The following is a 20791-nucleotide window of genomic DNA, read 5'->3' as shown; positions in this document are numbered from 1 at the left end:
CACTACCTGCTTAAACTACCACTACCTTCATGTTTATAACGAAAATGGAATATGATGACAAAGGTCAGTATTAAAGATTTGTTTCCATTAAGCTAAAATACAAGTAAGTACTTTGCCTCCCTGTGATTGCCAGGAATTGTTAAGATTTCCACTCACTCTCCGAATAAGGCTTCACACTGAGCCCGACAAAAGGAAAAAAAAAATTTCCCTGAAAGGATGTGTTTTTGTCCACAGCACCTACCTTGAACTCCTAAGAAAATGGCTGCAAGACTAGCTATAATGCCAGATCAGACACACATTTTGTCTCAAATGAGGGATGTGCTGCAGGCTCATTTTATAGACCTTTTACAACCCTTTTGATCTAGCAAATTAAATTATAATGTATTCCTCTGATTTGTTTTCTTCTTCTCATTTAAATTCTGTCCTTTCAGCAAAGCCGTTTCCCCCCACACTCTTATCATAATCATTTGTGAGGAATCTTCACAGGCATACAGACCCAAGAGCTGTGTTCTACCATCTCCCCAGGCAGCAAAAGATTCAGAACAAGGATTTATGGCCTCCGCAGGCAATCAAATGCTCTGATCCAAAAGCTGGGCTCTTGGGTCTAATCACATAGCTGAACAATCAGACACACAAGTTGGCTTGTAGGGTCTCCCAAAGATAGTCACGGGTTGACAGCAGCTCTACTGTCTCCCCAGGTGGCAGAACATAGATGTTAAAGAAATGGGTTCCAGCATGCCCCAAGCAAGTCCAGATGTGAGAATGTGAGAGCTAGGCTGGACAGTCTTCCTAGTATTCCTGGTGTTTAGATAGCTCCACTTCTCCTCAGCCTAACGATCTGTTTTCAACCATAAAATCTTTCAACCGTAGATCTGAGGTGCCCAAACAAGATACATCCTGAAATGCATGCAAGAGATAAACACAGCACATGTGACAGCGGTTTTTAGAAGCATGTCAACACGGGAACTATTAAAGGCAGCTCAGCATGAGGTGAACTGCATTAGAGACGTCCTTCCGCCAGATCTGCTACTCACAGTAGACGGAGGTCGCAGAACAGACGCTCGTGACTAAAATCCATGGAAGCCCCCGAAAACTATCAGGTCACATTCATGTGCTCTCGAAAGCTGCCTCGAAAGCTGTCTCAGAGTACAGCATCCCAAAACAAGAGTTGCGGGAGGTCTCACACTCATGGCTCCTCTCAATGACACGATTAACACTGAACCCGCTGGGCTTGTGTTAGTCCTCAGCAGTCTGTCACTGAGCTCAAACATCTGCAGGTTCTCTCCCATAAGCTACAGAGCTAGTCACAAGCCCCCCACACATACAACAACACCCACTCTACCCCTCGCACAGGTGCAGGGTGACTCACCCTCCACGGCACAACCACACTCATGTGAGGTGACCTCAAGAGCCGCACTTTCAGAACAACATGCGCATGGTCTCTCATGACTATCCATCCTCACATCACCACCTTCCCCCACCATCAGAGGTCTGCGTTGTCTGCACCCCTTCGCTCACAATTAATGCCCTCGGTCTTCTAAAATCTTACGTGACTGGAGTGAATGTATCACCAAAGCAATACTGTGCAAAATATTTTTTTTTTTTCTAATTTTTCACACCTTTTGTGTTTGCAGCCTCTCTCACAGGAACTGAGTGTGTCTAACCGCGTGTGACTTTATGGTCCTTCTATACCGCACTGTGAAACACAGGTGCAAAGTACACTGCCTCCTTGGTTAAAGGCAGCAGCACGCTAATCATTTCACATACAAGTGCATTTGCCCACCCAGTACATAGCAGGGTATGCTCACACAGCGTGCTGATGAAAAATTAATGAAAAGCACCCCAAAATACATGGGTGAAGTGACTATTTTTCAAAACCTATGGAAACGCTCATACTGGCATTTGTTCTTATTCACATAATTAGATATATGAAGAGCTTTCCTTCTTGTTTTCGCATTGTCAACCAGATGATACAGTTAAAAAAAAATAATACTGCTATAATAAAGCTAACCTCTTTAAAACAGAAAAAAAAAACAAAGTTTAAGAAAGGCAAAAAATGAAAGGATATGTAGTATTAATTTAAACAAAACAGAAGTATTGCTATACCAAGTGATTTTACACTATTTAATTAATCACCAACACTTTCAGATTTTGGTGGATTAAAAAAAAATTCACCATAACCCATACAACGTGATCAGTTCAAACAAGAGAACTGGATCCCTGTGCTGTTCCAGGTTTCACTTCCCCATCTGCAGACCCATGCACACAGCAATGCCAAAGGAAATCTCTAGCAAAAAGTGGGGCAAATGTGAAACAAAGGAATTTTTCAGCACAGAATAGACTATGTTTTAACAGAACTTCTAAACAGAAAATAATTAACTGCCTTGTTTTTACTTCTCTTTTGAGACACTCGGTTTGTTACGTATAGGCTGGTAGATAAAGAGATGAAATGCACCTCTGACCCTGCAGGACGCAGTAACAGAATGTGATGTTAATGGTAACAGAACAAATCAGCTCATGTCATAGGTAAAGTCCACTGCACAGTTGGCAGAAGCACTGCTCACAGTGCAAAGAGTGAATCAAAGCCGGCCATATGACACATTCGCTTGGAAGACGCGATTACTTTCTCCGAAGGGCATCGAGAAATCTTTCAGAGTGACCTGCTGGAAAGTCAGTGAATAAAAAGAGAAGAGCACAGGCAGAACACAGACAGATTCCATTTCAATGAATGAGGAGCACAGAAGGTTATGGATTAGGAAGGAAAACAGCAAGGTCAAAAACACTGATCAGTCTTGAAAAACATGCAACTAATTTGTAACCCAAACGTTTCCTTTCGTCTTGAAACCAGAACAAACATTTTTTTTTTTTTTTATTTATTAATAACCCTGCAGGGACGTACCCTTTCATGACTGTCCATTAGTATGTAAAGAAATCTTAGTTCAGTCAGGGGCAGTTCACCTTCAGAGGTTACCTCAGACACCAAAGGCCCAGAACCGGTAGAGGCGAGGACAGGTCAGTGAAGGAGGATTACTTGAAGATTTGCACCACTACTCCTTCTTACCCATGATAGTGGGGGGGTAGGGGGTGGTCTGGTGCAGGCCCAAAGGTATGGCCCCATGCAGGGACACATGGAAAGAGCAGAGAATATGCTTCATGGCTGTTCGGGGAAGGGGCTGTTGACCCATAGGCGGATCCATGCAACAATCAACATGCTGACTGAGCTTACACACCAGCACGTTTCCGAGTAGACGCCAGGGTGAAGGCCAAATGGAAGGCCAGCCCTCTGTGTTTACTCTTCTTTAACATGAATCATTGAATTACACTTAGCCAAAAGATATTTACAGGCCCCTACGCAATCCTCCTGCTAAATGTTCTTCTCTATAACTAGCTATAAATGTTTGTGATAGTGCTGAGTAGAGTGCAGAGGCAGATAGGGAAATCAGCTTCCCTAAGGCAAATAGGTATTTTAGTATAAGCCAGATCCATGTACGCAACAGCAGTAAGTGTAACTGTGTAACTTGCACCAAGGGTTTTGCCTACACACAAAATCCAGGCATCTTTTTGCACATTAAGGCCTTATTAGACAGCATCAAAGGCCACAAAGGGCCACATAACATTGTTCTATAAATTTCCATTCTAATGTGCACACATGTTACAAACACCAGTCCCAACCAAAACAAGGAGATGTGTGCAAACTCAGAGAAGTCCATGTCCCATTTCTTTCTACATTCTCAAAAACCACACCATCCTCTGTGTGGTCATGACATTGGGCGTACTGTCAACTGGCAAAGAGATTCAACCAGAAAGTCCAGCATGTGTGAGGCCAATTGCATGTCCACATTTCCATGAGTGCAAATGATGTGTGAAACTTTTTTCCTAGCATTGCTTCTACTTCTACTAAATTGTGTGCGAGGTTAATTGAAGACAGAACAAATCGAGGCCCATAGTGCGTGTAGCGGAGAGCTCAACTTAGCCGTATAGGCTCCGACTTTATATTTCCTAGCAAAACACCACAAGATCTTAACGATCAAAACACAGGTCAGCATAACTCGAGACACCCCATAATACCTTTCTGAAATATCTGAATGAGAGATTGTCACCAGGCAGCGGAATGGACAAGATTTTCCGAGCAATAAGGAATAGGAACAAAAATAAATTCAGCTGTTTTTTTTTGTCTGACAAGATAAATCATTTGCCTAACATATTCACATCTCCTAAGGGCACAAAATACCATGTACATTCTTTGTTACATTTCATATACCGCAGACGCACATGCACAACCCTGTGAAAAACTGACCATTTTGTATTGGACCAATGGAATTTAAACATTAAAACCACCTTCTTAAGTGTTGCCTCTGCACTTCTCTCAATTCTAGAGAGAAAGTAGTGGTGCTCAGTATTTCTCAGGGGGAGGCAGAACACCAGGCTGGGCTAAAATCCACAACCCTCTGGCTTAGAAGTCATCTCAGTGTTGTGACACTAAGTTTATAAGTTAATCTGTGCAGCTTCAAACTCCAGAGAGGGTTTTCTTTGGCAAACGGTAGAGAAATCTATGTACAGCTGACACAGGGTGCTCTGTGAGACGAGAGGAAGAGAGAATGAGGAGCTAATATTTAGAAACACATTTTTATTTGATTTTTTTTGTTTACACTACATGTTTCTCAAACCTGAGAGAACCTATTTAGCATCAAACATGCAGAGGCACAGCCTGGTGCTTGGGCTGAAGGAAGGCAGGGGCTTCTGGTTTCAAGGCTTGTCCTAAACAGCATTTTTTTTTTTTTGGGAGAACCAGGTAATACACTGAACTGCAAACATGTTCCTGCAGCTGCTATTAATACAAGTAATGGTGAATCTGATTGACTGAGCTTATTTTACGTATGCAGGAACTTTAATGGGCTTTTCGAGTTAAACCCGTGGCTTAGCAAGGCCTTGGCACATACATGGCCCAGCCACGGTTAAAGCGGTCCCTGGAAGATGCGAGATTCCACGTCCTGCCACCAGGTCTCTCGCGCAGCCGATGGAATCCCCAAATCAGTGAAGGGAGCTCAGAAGAACTGCAAATCCTGTCGCTAGGAGGGTGTGCAGAAGGTGTTCAGACAAAGAAGGAAACATGTGTTTTAATGAATATTGCACTCATGTCCCTCTGTGCAGGCCTAAGAGGTATTTGGAGCACTGCTGTTACATGGGCCTTGTACCTCAACAATGATAAAAAGATGGGCCTGCCGGCCGGACCTCTGCTCTCCCACCACAGGTGTCAAAATGCACGGACAGCGACTTAGGGGGAAACTTTCTGTGCTCAATGAAAGCTCATAAATAGGGCAGCAATGCAATTCGGATGGACACCAAAGTCTATAATTACTCAAGTCTACCTTGTTATGCTCAGTTTCATTTTGTTGCATTCATCATTTTCTTTGTTTCTAAAGTATTCATTTAAAGACTCGTTGCCCATTATTGACAAATATAAAGACAAAATAAGTGAGCCCACTTAGATGGATGTTACATCTTAAGGTCAGTTAAATATCCATAAAGCACTTATTGTGAAAGGGGCAATCTGCTGAGAGTACTGGCAAAATAAGTTGTGTAAGAGTGGAGATGGCCAAGTGCAGGGTACAAGGAGTCAAATGCACTCAAAGAATGCAGTGAGAAGATGCTTCTTATAGAGTTTCCACCCCATTTCAGCAAAAGAACATACTTAAGAAAGATGGAGGACCAGAGGAACACATGAAAATTTCATGAGGAACACTTCTTCAAGTTTGGTAAGTGACACGGAGCAAGAGGGACTAAAGGAAGGTATGGGACTAATGCCAAGGCAATGCATTTTTCAGTAAAGTGAAGACAGCATCTCTCCACCAAACAGTCACCACAACACTCTCCCTCTGAGAAACTTGTTTAAAAGGTAAACAAAACTCACCCAGCGGTCAGAGTAGAACTGTCCTTTTTTTTCTGTAAAAACACCGTCCGGCACTTCTCACGGTTCCTTGGTCTTCAAAGGCTCCAACTTGTGCTGGACTTCCTCCTTCTTGCTAATTCTGGGCTGGGGGAAAGACAGCCAGACAGAGAGAGAAAGAAAGCGGAGGTTCAATCAGTGATTCAACAGCATGGCATGAAGGGCCACCTGGCCTGGCGACAGCCACATTAGCTAGACCATCATCCTCACCCACAAGCGACAGTCTATAATCACCAAGAGCTGTTGCCCAGAAGAGTGCAAGAGAGCAATGTGTTCCCCAATGAAAAACACACACACACACACACACACACACAGAAAATACCTGCAACCAACTGTCCCGAGCGAGGTCACAGCGAACTGGAGCCTAACCTGGAAACACAGGGCGCAGGGCTGCGGGGGGGGGGACACCACGGACGGGACACCAGGCAGGGCACCCCAAGCAGGACTCGAACCCCAGACCCACCACCGAGCAGGTCCCGGCCAAACTCGCTGCACCACCACGCCCCCCCACACCCATACACACAAACACAAATACTCATATTATAGCGTCATCACATGGCACCTTTGTCATAGTCTCTCCACAGACCATGTGGCAACAAGGTCTGCTTCATGCTAGGAAGTGAATTTACTACATAAACAATCACAAAAAACGTGGAGAGGCGAAACTTGAGAAGCACCCATTCTAGGTTTCAGGTGGGGGTACACGTAACTCTGAGCCGGTCATCAAAATCACAGGTACTGCTGAAAATCACTAAGATTACAGCAGTTTGTCCAGACCACATAGAAAGTAATACTATAGTATTATATAATCGTCGTGTCCTATCTCATGTATAACTCTGACAACTGGTTGTATAGACCACGATTTCCCATAGATATTGCAGCTCTGTCTGGTAAGGATGCGGTACACAGGCCTGAGGGAACGTCAAACAGATCAGAGGCAGTTTATCACTCGCAGCATCCCACTACATGTCGTGCCAGCCTCCTCGCAGCTTAACAGAGGTGGACACAAGCACTGTGCTCCGCAGCATTACCAGTTAGCACAGGGCTGAGGCAATTGACTAGAAAACTCACGAGGAGGGAGACCAGAAATAGACAAGTCAATAAGGAGACGCACAGGGCCGCCTCTGTTTCCCTGTGAATTGTAACTATTTTTGTGCACCACTGAGCCTGGAGTACTTCATCCTCAGCAAGGCAGAGGGGAAAAGAAAAACAGGGGCCGTTTCAACTCGCTTATCAGCTACTATCTCCTTCCCTTGGTGTGGAATAACAAAAAACAAGAAGGGTGAACCCTTGCCTCAACACTGGGACAACTGTCATAATGTCAGTTACTCATGTAACAACCCATCGTCCAGCTCAGGTCAGGTCAGGTCCTATTTCAAAAAAGCAAACAGTTCTGTTTTATTTTTCCGAAAAATCCAACACTGTTTCACGGCGCAAAATCAGTTAAACTAGAGTAAATGTTTTTGCAGCTCAAAACTTCACACCGAAGAGCGTTCCAGCAAAAGCTGCACTAAGGCAGAGCCAAAACAGAGTTTCATGACTTCCCAACAATGTTTTGTGGCACAAAGTAAACAGCCCCCCAACAGCCTGTTTTATTCCTTTCCCTGAATATTTTAAGCCTAGCGTTGTGCTCCTTTTCAGTTCTGAGTCATAACATTCGGGCTGCACGGTACACCACTTCATTACTAAATCATTGCCATCAAGTCACATACCCGAGACACCCCTATGACGAGGTATGATCTCAGCATCCCGGTAAGATGTCAGAACATACTTTGCACTTTATTTCATCAATATTTGTCTTTTTTTCTGTCTAATAGTCTTGAAGGCGATCACGTTTTTTGTCAACAGAAGAGCATAGAGTAGATGCAGAAGAGCACATCCACGTCCTGTGCCCACTGCACACATTGCTCCCACAAAATAGTATCTTTGCAAACAACAGTAAACTATCACCCAAAGAGGAGGGAAACGAGACTCAACCAACAGAGCACAGATATTTTGCCGAGGCATTATTTCGTACAGAAATATCCTTAATTGTATTAAATATGTTTCTGTATGTATTAATTTCCAACGAGAACATGCACAACGACAACCTGAAGTAGAGGGCTCCGAATTTTTAGACCGAAAAATTTAGCATATACCGTATACAGCCCTGCACAGAAAATATTTTCATTATCTTATGCCACTTATTTTTCATCATGTCAAAACTGTATTCATATTTTGTTCAAATTTATGGAAAATGTGTCTAAGACAATAGTAGCAAAGGAATCTAGATAACAAACACACGTGTTGAAAGAACACACACACACACACACACTTTCAGAACCGCTTGTCCCATACGGGGTCACGGGGAACCGGAGCCTACCCGGCAACACAGGGCGTAGGGCCAGAGGGGGAGGGGACACACCCAGGACGGGACGCCAGTCCGTCGCAAGGCACCCCAAGCGGGACTCGAACCCCAGACCCACCGGACAGCAGGACCGTGGTCCAACCCACTGCGCCACCGCACCCCTAATTGTTGAAAGAACAACAAGCACAAAATAAAATATACACTCTCTAAACAAGCTACTTTGCAATGGACGAGATACTTCTGTGGCACAAATTAAATCAACAATCTAACATGCAAGAAAATGTCTTCTTGCCAATTCACACAACACTGAGAATAAAGTATATGCATTAACATTTCTGGGTTAATTTCGCCACAAAACAATCATTTTTTTTCCAAGTTATGTAGTAAAACCTTCTGTGATTACAACTGGTAGTGGATAAAGGCATCACATTGCAAATGAAAGACGCAGGGTCCAATCCCCACTATTACACCTTTGAGCAAAATATTTCAAATAAATTGCTCAAGTAACAAAATTACAGCTGCATAACTGTAAATACCGAATATACAAACCTAACCTGCTTTTCAAATACGTTCAAAACTGAATAGAAAATAAATTCATACTGAAGACAGTACTGCGCTTTTGTTCCAAGAGCACAATTTGCAATTAACCATTTACATTTTACATGAGTTTAGAATCACCTTTTACCTTCACTTTTCTTCAAAGAAGCTTAGTTAAGCTATTTACATTGATTTACCCATTTGTACAGCTGGGTAATTTTTACGGGAGCAATTTTCAGGATTGGCACCTTGCTCACAGGGTATTACAGCGAGAGGGGGTATTCGAACCTGCAGCCTTCAAGTCCAAAGGTAGCTGCTCTAATCAGGAAGCTACTTGCTGCCCTATTGAATTAACTGTAATCAAAGTTTTAAATTTACCATAACCCACTGCGGAATTTCAACTTGTAAAATTAGAAAAATATTTTACTTTCACTCCACACCGCACATTCCTCTGGACTATCACAGTAATGGATTTCCTGGGGTCGTTGGGCTTTCTAATTTTACCCTTATTTGGGCTGTTCCTTTCAGACTCAGCTGGTATGAAAAGGTTCATTATAATATTTTCCGACTACCTTGTCCGCAGTGTCCTTTGACCGTAGAAGTGAAACGGGCAGAAAAATTGCTTGAAAGATTTAAAAATTAACCTTTCATAAGAAACATTTGACAACAATTGTGTGTCAATATCACAATTATTACTCTAAGCAGTTGAGTTCCGAAGAAGCTCTGTTATTACACAGGTTTACACACATATGCATAAAAGATGTGGACTAGCTAGCTAGTGTTTTGTGTTATTCTTCACCAGAATTCATTCATATCTTTGAAACAACAAAACATTCTGTTTCTGTTACTTTCAATAACAGTAACAATAACGTGAAAATCATCAGTATTATTTTCGAGAAAATATCGGTACCTGTACTTGGAAAACAGAAGTAGAATGAGTCTACCGTATATAGAAAATAAAATGGGCAAGAATATGCCAGGAAAATGTGAGCTTCCAGCACTGTCCCTCATTTGGAACCGTGGCACAAAAACACCACCACTAGCATGATTTTTTTTCCCCCCACATTTCCACAAACACTTTGAATCAGACTGTATGCTGTTAATGCAAGAACACTGCAGAAAAATGAGTAACAAGAACGCTGAATAAAAAGATTATACGCTACATGCTACATTTATTATATAATTACTAGGCACGTTTAACAATTCTAAAAGCAATCCTTTGTTATGCATTCAAGAAATGGATCATCTAACAAGTCGGCATGACTTGTCTTTACCTTTTGTCACTGCGAAAGGCATGGCATCAGTTGCACTTAATGACCACAATTTGTCACTATTAAGGTGCACATGCTTGCAAATTAAATTTCTGAGGTTAAGTCAAAAAGTATCCGCAATATTTAATATCTGGCCAAATGCAAATTGTTGCGGATACTTTTTCACTTATTTAAATAAAGCCCGATTCACAATATCATAAAATTTTCGTTTCTGTTTTAGTTGTCATTCTTAAGAAGCATGTAACCTGTGAAGTGCTACTGTTTTCCTGGGATCTGGCACAATATCAAAGAAAATTTATAAATCTTAGGTTTTTTGCTGGATACTACATTATGCCAACTTTTCTCAGCAATAAGGTGGAAACAATGAGCAGTATTGCTCAGAAAAAAAAAAAAAAAAAGAAAAAAACTGTCAAAAAACTGCTATACAGAATGACTTAGAACCAGGGACTGGTATTTTTAGCGCACTAATGTATAATATTTTAATTGTAAATATTTCAGAAGTCTAGTTTTCTAGAAGTGCCAGCAATTCACAGTATGATGAAAGAGTTGGAATCCTATAAAAAATATCGCTTAAACTGGCTGAAGCATTGAAAATCATCCGTAAGGAGTGAACTAAATAAAAAAACACAATATTTCAAGCGGACCATGTAGTATTATTATTTAGGTGATTTACAGTTTCACTTCAGCATCTGGGTTACAATTTATTACTTTGTTACTGACATTAAACAAAAGAAATCAGCGGAACGATGACATGATTGTGGACCAAATTCTCAGTGGTTGGTGAATTTCGGAATCTCACCTAGACACAATGTCAAAAGTAAAATCGACACTAAGGAAGCAGTTACACTTTTGCCAACAACTGCTACTGAGGACTTGCCTTAACGCACTCTCAAGAGAGAACTTCAATGGCTGGGGAAAAAGATTTCTCGCGAGGTCATCTTCACGATTCCACAATGAGAAACTGTGTCGTGAGGCCTACAGTATGACCGCTGAGCGAAACACACAGAGCACAGACACACACGGAGACGGAGCAGAGGAACGAACTTGGGAAAAAACATTTGTATGAAGAACGCAACGGCGAAATACGTGCGAGGACATAACGCACAATCCCAACTACTCCAAGAGAATTCCAAGCGCCCCGTAAAAGTTTTGTAGGCATTTCCTAAATTTTACGGTTACATTAATAATAATCTGACAGTGTAGTAATGTACAAAGGAAATGTTATGCTCATAGACCTGAATTTCTCATATTTCACAAAGCCCAGATTCTCTGAAACCCACTTTACTTTGACTCCACATTACATTTTCAACAAAAAGAAGATACTTTCTCCGAATTTAGCCCAAGAACAGAATACACTATTGGCCCGACAGTACAAGCAGAACTCAAGCATGTTTCACATATGAACGCTACGTTCCATTTTGTGCAATACATTGCTTGGCTGAAACCATATTTACTAATTTACAATAAATCCATCAAGGCTAATGCAAAACCTCACATCTGAAAAATATATATTCTAGACAACTAGCCAACTTCTCGGTTTTAAGCAAAACCGACAGCACAAACGGACTCCTCTCAATTCAGAATGAACAACCGCCACCACAGTTTTTAAGAGGCTAAATGAACGTACAAGAACCGGCTGTTTGCTAGCCAAAGCGCCTTTTCCAAATTTTCTGAGCCTTTCTTAAACCCTTCCCTGAAACCCGAAGCGAACAATATCAAGTCAAAATGGAACAGAGATTAACTAAATCCAGATACAATTGAAATTGTTTACTCCTTCCTCCTCTTTTTACCTCAGACACACATCTAATAATTTCAAGCGCCGGCGCAGGAGAAAAACAATTTTATCTTTTATTCAAAGATGTCCTAAACAGCTATGTATTGTATGTATCCAACTGTTGCGCTCATGTCTTAATAGAAACAATAACAGAAAGCACATGAGGGCAACGAATCGGATATTTGCTGTCTTTGATAAATCAAACTAGCCGAGGAGTCATTCTCGTGGGCCCGTGACGAGTGCGTCCTTGGCCTGCGGGGAACGCCACAGTCCTGCCAAGCCTTCAAGGTCCAGGGCTCAGAGGGGAATACGCCCACTTTGGGTCCTGCGACGGACTGAGAAGCATCCGAAGGACGGAGACGCCGGAGAACAGAGCGCCGTTTCGCCGCTGGATCGCTCAAGCGCCTGGAAAAGTACGAACGTCTAGCGAATGAAGCGCCATAGTGCCGTGAGCCTCTAGCAATCTGAAATAAAAAGACACGACCGTCAACATCAGCCTGGAAAATTTAACAAAACATCAAATTCCACGGAAACCAGAAAGCGACTTATTTTAGAGTTTTCGGGTATGTACGCAAAAGGAAGCGGTAGGTGCTGGTGGAGAGTAACAGAGGGCTTGTTTTAAGAAGACACAACTATGGAAATGAAGTATTACAGGGAGGCTATGAGTATAACAGACCAGCGTGCTGGGGAGCGTTACCTGAGTGAAAGCAGCGTACAATAGGCTCCGGGTCCCAGCTTGGGAAGGGGCTCGGATCCAAAAGAACAGACCGCCTGTTTTAACCTCACGGGACACGGGTCCAACCGCCCACATCATCATGTGCCCTGTACACGGTCTAGTGCAAAAAGCAAAGGACGCAACCTGTGGCTACTCTCAAATGGGGGGAAAGGGCAGCGAGCAATACCACAATACACGGTACAGAGCATGGTCCCACCGAGCGGTCAGTGTAAACACGATCGCACTGATCACATTCAATCTAAAAGCAGCGACAAGTCACGTTTATCACACTGTCACATTGTAACCAAGGAAAGCAGTGACAGTGACTCGGAGCACATGGTTGAGCCCATGATGTACAACAATGAATGCGTGTACAACGGCGTGTGTTACATAATGTGTTACACCACCGCTCCGTAGCCCACTTATTGTAAATATTTCTGCAGTCGAGTCACAACTGGACGGCTGGTGACTACACACACACACACACACACACACACACACACACACACAGCGGCGCGGGGAACCATGTGTACCCTGTTCTTACACCCTTACGCTCATCCCACGCAGTGCTTGAACACGTACGCTGTGTGCTCCCGACTTGAAGCCAAGTGGGTTTATTTCCACGTTCGTTCCAACCAAAGTGTGTAACACACACACACACGCGCGCGCGCGCCGAGTGAACAAAGTGCACGCGATCAACATCGTCATCGTCGTGTGTACCTTAATCCGCACAAGATAACGCACGATCATCAGAGCACACTTACTTCGGTACAGCCGGGCTCGTGGACAAGTGCAGCACTGACGGGACGAGGACGAGCCTGGTGCCCTGCTCTGCTTCGTGAAAATACACAGAGAACACGCGCTAATGACTGTCAGTCCTGGATGGAAAAGTTGTCGCGCCCGAGAGCGACCCGCCGCCGCGCATTTAGCGTATAAATCTGTCTGTGCTCTACTACACCCGCTAAAACTGGTGATCTTATCTTCTACTACTTCTTCTGGCGCAAGTTAAGCGCAATCGGGGGGAAAAAAAAGTTAGTTACATAAGTTTAAAAAAAGAATTAAGATCAGCGAACGCGATGTGTCTGTTCTCGAGCCTGGCTCCCGCTCCCGGCGGCGGTCAGAGAGTCAGAGAGACTGCGCGCCGCACGACGACGACCGTCCTGCTCCCCGGGCGTTCAGGCCGAACGAGCGCGTACCTGTGAGGTGGCGAGGCGTCCTCGCGCCCTTGTCTCCCCCTTGTGACACTTCGGACGGCAGACGACGACGACGACGACGCGTGCGTGCGTGCGTGCGTGCGCGCGCCGTCAGCTTCGCGAGGATCGCGGCGCTTAATGATTATCGGTCAGAGCGAAGGATGGTAAAGAAGAGGAGGCGCTTGGTCGCATCGCTGTGAGCTCAGAGGGGAACCGCTTCGCTGCTCTTGTCACCGGGAACACAGGACAACCAGCGATCCGCTACACGTCGTCGCTGCACTGGATGTCGGAGGGGTTTTGCTCAGTTCACACTCTCTCTCTCTCTCTCTCTCTCTCTCTCTCACTGTGTGTGTGAGATACTGAGACAGTCACAGTGTTCACTCACCCTTCCTGTCCCCCCGTCCCTCGCTGTAGCTGTGTATCGTTGACTCCTGTGGACAACGTGTGATGCGCGCGCTACTTCTATTTTTAGAGAAGGGACACGCTGAGATCCGTCCTCTAGTCACCGGCCGGCTCCGCCCTCTCGTCACACGGACTGCAGCCGGGTTCGAGCGGGCCTCCCACCCCGCGTCCACGCAGCGGCAAAAACAAACCTAGCGCAAGCACGAACTTTAGCTGGAACTTTGAAACGTCCTTCCGCTTGAGCTCCTGCGGAAACTCCCACTCTCGCGCGGTGTGACCACAGACTTCAACTTCACAACTCTGACTTTCATTCACTTCCTGAGTTAAGCCAATAATTCCATCCCAAACTATGAATACTGTAGCAAAGAGCGCTCGACGCAGTCATATGAGGTCAGTCACACGCTGGGGAAGGTGTGTGTGAGTGTGTGCGCACCGATAAGCGATTAAATATGTGTACCTCACTCCACCCATAGTATAACAGTCGCAGTACGTCACCATTCTGCCACATTACTTGGGTCAGGTCAGTATAATACATTTTTTTCAAACGGGCGTACGGGGGAAAACATTACTTTCTACAGTTCAAACCCTTCTAAGTAACGTCAATTTCAAATTCACCTTTTTTGTACACGCTACTCCCTTAGAAACCATTGACGTCATTCCATGAAATGACAGAAACAGTAGGGTTGGCTCTATCGGACAGACGTGTTTCTCGACCTATGAAAACGCTCGTTGGTTTTGCATTAACCAATGGGCGTAGGAAGGCGGTCCAAAATGACAGGTCGCATGTGGTTCTGTCACGTGTAGTCGCAGCATCTGAGTGAGAGGTGTGGTGCGGACATGGGATTGTTTTTGCTGGGATTTAAAGAGACAGTGCTTTCATTATACATTACGGGGAGCCCTTCGAAGTGTTTTTAGTGGCATAAACATTTTTTTTTTCACTTTTGCATAATAATCATTAACAAATATTTTGGCTGCGGAGTTATATGCAACATTAAATAAAATGTACTACACCAAAGTAACATGTATACGAATAAGCAGGATTTTTTTTTTCTTCAAATGATGGGAAAGTGAATCTTTTTATGCTTTCTAATAGTAAGAGTAAAAGCAAACATGTGTTTGGAGTTGTACACAGTTGCGTTCTTGTTCTCAGTTTGGCATATTGTGTGTTTCATTGATTTATGCATCGTTCCACTTACATCTTCCTTAGGGACTCCCAGGGTCCCTCTTGAGTGAAGAAATCTGCTACAACTGGACACAGTTCCAGTAAAAAACAACTGTTTCTCAAGCCAGTCCCTTGACTAATTCATTTGTACATTACAAAATATATATTAATTGATTTGGTGCCGGCAAAATGCAATTGTTTGTGTCAGTGTAATGTGTTTTATGAAGTCCACCGTGACAGAAGCTGTTAATGGCAATCTGAGTTGTACATTACAATGCAAAACAGACATGCAATCCATTGGCCTTACATCATTCGGAATGCTTTACCGCCACATATGAGAGACTTAAGCTGGTAGAAAATAAACTATCCCCTACAGCTAGTTTTAAAACTCTTGCTTTCCTTACTAAGTGAAAGTACTGTTAGAGTTTTTTAGTACTTTTTCTAGACAACCAAGCACAAGATAACTGGCAATATTAAATCGGCACAAACAGATGTAATTTTCTCTTGTAATATTCACGTGAACTACCCTCAGAGCTGATTTAACTCATAACATTTTTGCTGTTGTTCATTTTTGTCCAACAAAGGAAATTGCTAATTTGTATGATACTGTTACCCATTTAAGGGCATCCAGCTTATGCCAATGGTTTAGGATTTAGAGGCCAGTAAGCACTTTTTTCCCTGACGGAAGAAGTCCTTCTGTGTTTTGAACTCGCCAGCTCCCGAGCAAGACTTGCTCTGGTTTTTTTGTACTGCCTTTTAACATTTCACAACAGCTGTGCTTGACATCATCTGTGCTAATAGGACTTCAATAGCACCTGCTCATCAGGCAAAGACAGTATAGCAGAGCCTTGACTAACAGTGGTAAAGTCAGAGAACACTCTCAGTCACAACCTCAAAATGGAAGTAAATCAGTTCATTATGTCATTGGGTTTCTTGAATGAGACAGATTATCCCAAATGGGACCACACACACACACTTTCAGAACCGCTCATCCCATACGGGGTCACGGGGAACCGGAGCCTACCCAGCAACAGAGGGCATAAGGCTGGAGGGGGAGGGGACACACCCAGAACAGGACGCCAGTCCGTCGCAAGGCACCCCAAGCGGGACTCGAACCCCAGACCCACTGGAGAGCAGGACCGCGGTCCAACCCACTGCGCCACCGCACCCCCCTCCGAATGGAACCACTAGTTTGCTATACATGAACACTATAAACACCATTTGCCATGCTAACCAGATTCAAATATTTCTCAAATAATGTGAAGGATCAACAGGTTTATGTCTATTTTTATGCATCACATTAAAGCATTCAAATGTACTAGTACATGTACGGTAGTTTTACTAAATAGTAAAAGTATATACTGTATACTGCAGCAGACATGCTAATGATCAATGGCGATATTAAGGTTTTAAGATTTAGGAAGAATTATAGCATATTACTGTTATATCTGGTAGACATTTTCATAATCGTAAAGTTAGATGAACATTAACAACTGAATTCATTATTCAAGAGTATGAATAAAATTCAACAATTTCACTAGTTTTAAGAGTATCAGTAGAATTATTAAGGTTGTACAGTTATGTACAAATGTACAATTATGTACAAAATACAAGAAATACAAGATTTAATTTATTAAATGTATTAGTATTTTTATAGGGTGTAATTTGTTCTTACATTAGGTCTGATATTAAGGTTCTCTCACTATATATAAGTTTTTGCCTAAAACTATCATAACCGACCATGAATTATTAATTTTCATGCTATTTGCTTTAGAGACATTATGTTAAATAGGGCAACTTAACTTTCATCCACTTGACATCCACAGTTCAAGAACATTGTTTATATTTTATTATCTAAGTACTGTGATTACAGGCAACCCAGAGAAATTCTTTTTTCTCTGTCCCACTTGCTGTTGGAGACATAACTGTCAAGATAAGGTATGGATGCATTTTGATTAAAACCATGCCAACCACTGATGCCGCATAAACTATTGTTCCAAACACTTTTTAAGAAAGATATAAAGCACAATCTTATTTTTCAGCAATAAGTCTTTGGTTCTTCAGTGTGTGATAGAATAATCGGTGAATGAAAAAGAAAAACCCTGCCATTATCCTGCCAGATCAGATGGCTCCAGTTTATACAGTTATGTAATACCCTCACTCTTGAACTCTGAGGTCTTTGACAACGGAGAAAGTAAACCAACTACTTTTGCACAAGCATTTTAATTATTCCATTGGTTCGCTGAAACTTGACAAAAATGTGCCATTCACTACACTCAACATAATACGTATTTTCTTTGTATTTCATTGCACTGTTTTTACAACCTCATCAACCGCCAAATAGATGAAATGCACTCCTAAGTAGTACATAGAACAATGAAACAAATTTTAAAAGTTTTTTTTTTCTTTCTTTTTGCTTTTTTAATTAAATCACCTCATTGTGCCATCCGGTTCATTTTGTTTCACCTGACTAAGCTTTGTTAAACTTACTGTATCTGCCTTTTGGACAGAATGTTGCACACTGGAATAACAGAAGGCTGCAAAACTGTATGTTTGTGAAATTAATAAATAACCCAAAACATCACACACATACCATTTTATCATTCACTCTTTGTTTCTAAAACTGTGACTGGTGTGTGTGCTTTTCGGCAGGGTGGAGGCACTAAAGCGATTCATATCACACCAAAGTGACTCACACATTGCCGTGTCACCATAGTCCAGCAGACAAGACCTTCTCTTTTGATTATGGACATCAGAGCTTCATCCGTACAGTTTACAGCACAACGTTTCAGTGCTGAGCTGATCTGGAGTGACCATATGTAATTCCAAAATCTGAATCAACAACAGGATGCTACCACATGTTGTTATGTGAAGCTTACAAAAATGCCAGATTTTTTATTGTTCCATTTAGGTTCTCTGGCATATCTATAGCATAAAAATTAATATATAAAGTAGTCTGTAATAAATGTATGTTTTCATTTAATATTCAATATTAATATAAATTATCATTTATACAATTTTTTTCCAGATGTCAGAAAAAATGTTGCCATTCTACAAACTGTGTAATTTTACTAATAAGCTACTATTGTTTCTGTGGTCATCTTGAATGCAGTCCTTACTCTAACCGAGCTCTAAGCATACAGGTACAAACCATGAACGTGTATCATGACTGATAAGCAGTTTTTTCACTGTGCCTCAGTGTTTGGATAGCTCTGACGGCTGCGTGTCTTTATCTAATAATCTATTTAGAAGGTTTAAATTTCCTTTCCTTTCAGTCCCCATCTATCCTGACAAATCTGAAGCTTCTTAAGAAACCATAGCGCCAGCACTGGGCAGACAGGCCTGCTCTGCAAACGCCCACTGGCAGCATACCCTGTGAAACACATCACATAGCGAGCCATCTGGAGTCCAGAGATTAGTGGGAAGTGAACGCATTTCCTTCTGTTCATTTCAGCGGTTCGCCACTCGCTCTCCTGGCCTGTTATGCCGGTGTTTCTGCACGACTTGAGTCCCTCTGTACACTTTGAGTGCACGTATCAAGAATATTCTCCACTGCAATGAGTTAAATACTGATCAGGAGATATTTTGCTTGCGCCCATGTAATTTTCTTCACAATACCATGGTTGACTTTCACATTTTAATATCTTTCAGGAGGAGTACTACATTAAAGCTAATAAACATTAAGCTGTGTTACTATGTGTGTGTGTGGGATATTTATGCACAGGGTTACTTTTCCCTAATAAATGTCTAATCAGACTCTGTCAATACTACATACATATTTCCTGCATTAAATGCATTTTCATAATCTTCTTCCATTTGCTCGACTGTGTTCTATAATATTTTTTCTCTGCCAAAAAATAAGACACCATGAAAAATTTCTCTTTAAATTTTTACCATTAGCATTGGAAAAATCATACTATCAAGGTGACTCATGAACATTTGATTCTTAAACTTGTTTGTGCCATTTCCAATGAGAAATAAAATTAAAACCAGATAAATTGCAATATCCATGTCCATAACACCTTATCACTATCTAGCATATTGCATTTTGTAATCCCATTATGCATGGTTTACTTCTTATAATCAAGCACTTCACTGCGTTATGATGTGAGTGGCACAGAATTCAGGGTTCGTTTTATTTACAGGAAGCTGAATGAAACAGGTCACAAGATGAATGCTTTTTTTTAGATGAAGACGATAGCTGGAACGTGAAAAGGCATGACAGTCCGGCACATGCAGTACCTCCAAAGGTACACTTTTGCCTCCTCTGGGTCATACTCGGAATTAGCTCCTCACCGCTTGTTCCGCAACCTCTCCTGGCCTGCGCTTCCGACTCTCTGTCCAAGAGATCCCCCTTATTTCCACACCATCACCACCCTATGCCCCAGATCTCAGTCACCCTCCGTGTCCCACTAGCGTCGCATCTCTCACCTGTGTTTCTGGTTGCAAAAATGCCTTCACAGAGCCTGCTGTTTAGCTGTTGATGTCTATGTGTTTTCCAGCAATTGCAACCTCTCTCTTTCCCTCTCTATCCTTCTTTTCTATTAGTCTCTATACTTTTCTGTTCCTCTCTCTCTCCTCCTCTCCCTTCCTCTTGCTTTCTTTCTCGTTCCTCAAAGCCAGACCAGCTGGCTTTGGACAGCTTCCTCGCTGCCCCTGTGAGGCCTGACTTCACACCCTTCTGCTTGCTCTCGCTCCCCTGCCTTTCTGCCAGGAGGCGAGCTTGGTGGCAGCCGTTTGAAGGATGGTATCTCAGACGCGTATGGACACCCCGGGCATGCGTCCTGCACAGGATCTTAGCTCTGGGATTTGCCCCCAACCAGCCGTAGCTGTCAGTCAATAGTGAGGCTTTTCACTTTTTTTCACTTATCATTAATATAAGTCCAAAAGTAGAGTGTCTGAGGAGATACAAGTGTCATGTGCCATTCAAATGTATTTGGAAATGAAACCTTTATGAGGAAATCAGTGACAGCAAAAGGCAATTCAAGGGACTGAACCTTGTGCACGACGTCTAATCTGCAAAAATCATGCTTCCTTACATTACTTGCTTGCCGAAACCTTTAGCCATAGTGCTGAACAAAATTACAGCCATGATATACCTGGAAGCAGCAATACAACAGTTGCATAGGCAGGCAAAGCTCAAATATATCATAAGACCTTGGAAACAGGACTCCTACTATATACCTTCTAGGTATATAGTTTAACTTCCATGTGTCCTGAGGTCCAGTGTTTCTCATGAGTAAACTACATTTGAAGCTATGTTAGAGACACAACGTGATTTTATACTTACATATAAATAAATGCATATCATAGATGCATATGGCGATTATTTCATCAAAATATGCTATTTTATGTAATAGAACTGTTTCTATCTTCTGTTTCTTCTTCTGTGTGGTGAACTTACCAGCAGCATATTCTATACACAAACTTTAAAAACCGGTTC

At 42.5% G+C, this 20791-nt stretch overlaps 1 protein-coding gene across 19 annotated transcripts in view; it reads right to left on the bottom strand.

The window, feature by feature from the left end:
- The window catches only part of LOC108926595 (myocyte-specific enhancer factor 2A-like), a 94803-nt gene extending 74759 nt beyond the window's left edge, over positions 1 to 20044 (bottom strand). For 4 of the 19 annotated variants that reach the window (XM_029253408.1, XM_029253404.1, XM_029253405.1 and 1 more), the window contains exons 1-2: positions 14170 to 15100; positions 5912 to 6034 (exon numbers count right to left, since the gene is read on the bottom strand). The gene's annotated coding sequence lies outside the window, so the exon portion shown is untranslated. Of the gene's footprint in view, positions 1 to 5911; positions 6035 to 13787; positions 14064 to 14169; positions 15104 to 19779 lie in introns of those variants that run through there. The other 15 variants (XM_029253402.1, XM_029253392.1, XM_029253398.1 and 12 more) reach the window with 10 other exon arrangements.
- Positions 20045 to 20791: the final 747 nt, after the last annotated feature.

Source organism: Scleropages formosus, chromosome 7 (assembly GCF_900964775.1).
Source record: "Scleropages formosus chromosome 7, fSclFor1.1, whole genome shotgun sequence".
NCBI classification, from domain to species: Eukaryota; Metazoa; Chordata; class Actinopteri; order Osteoglossiformes; family Osteoglossidae; genus Scleropages; species Scleropages formosus.
The sequence above is the reverse complement of the archived record's forward strand: the minus strand, read 5'-3'. Positions and strand labels throughout refer to the sequence as shown.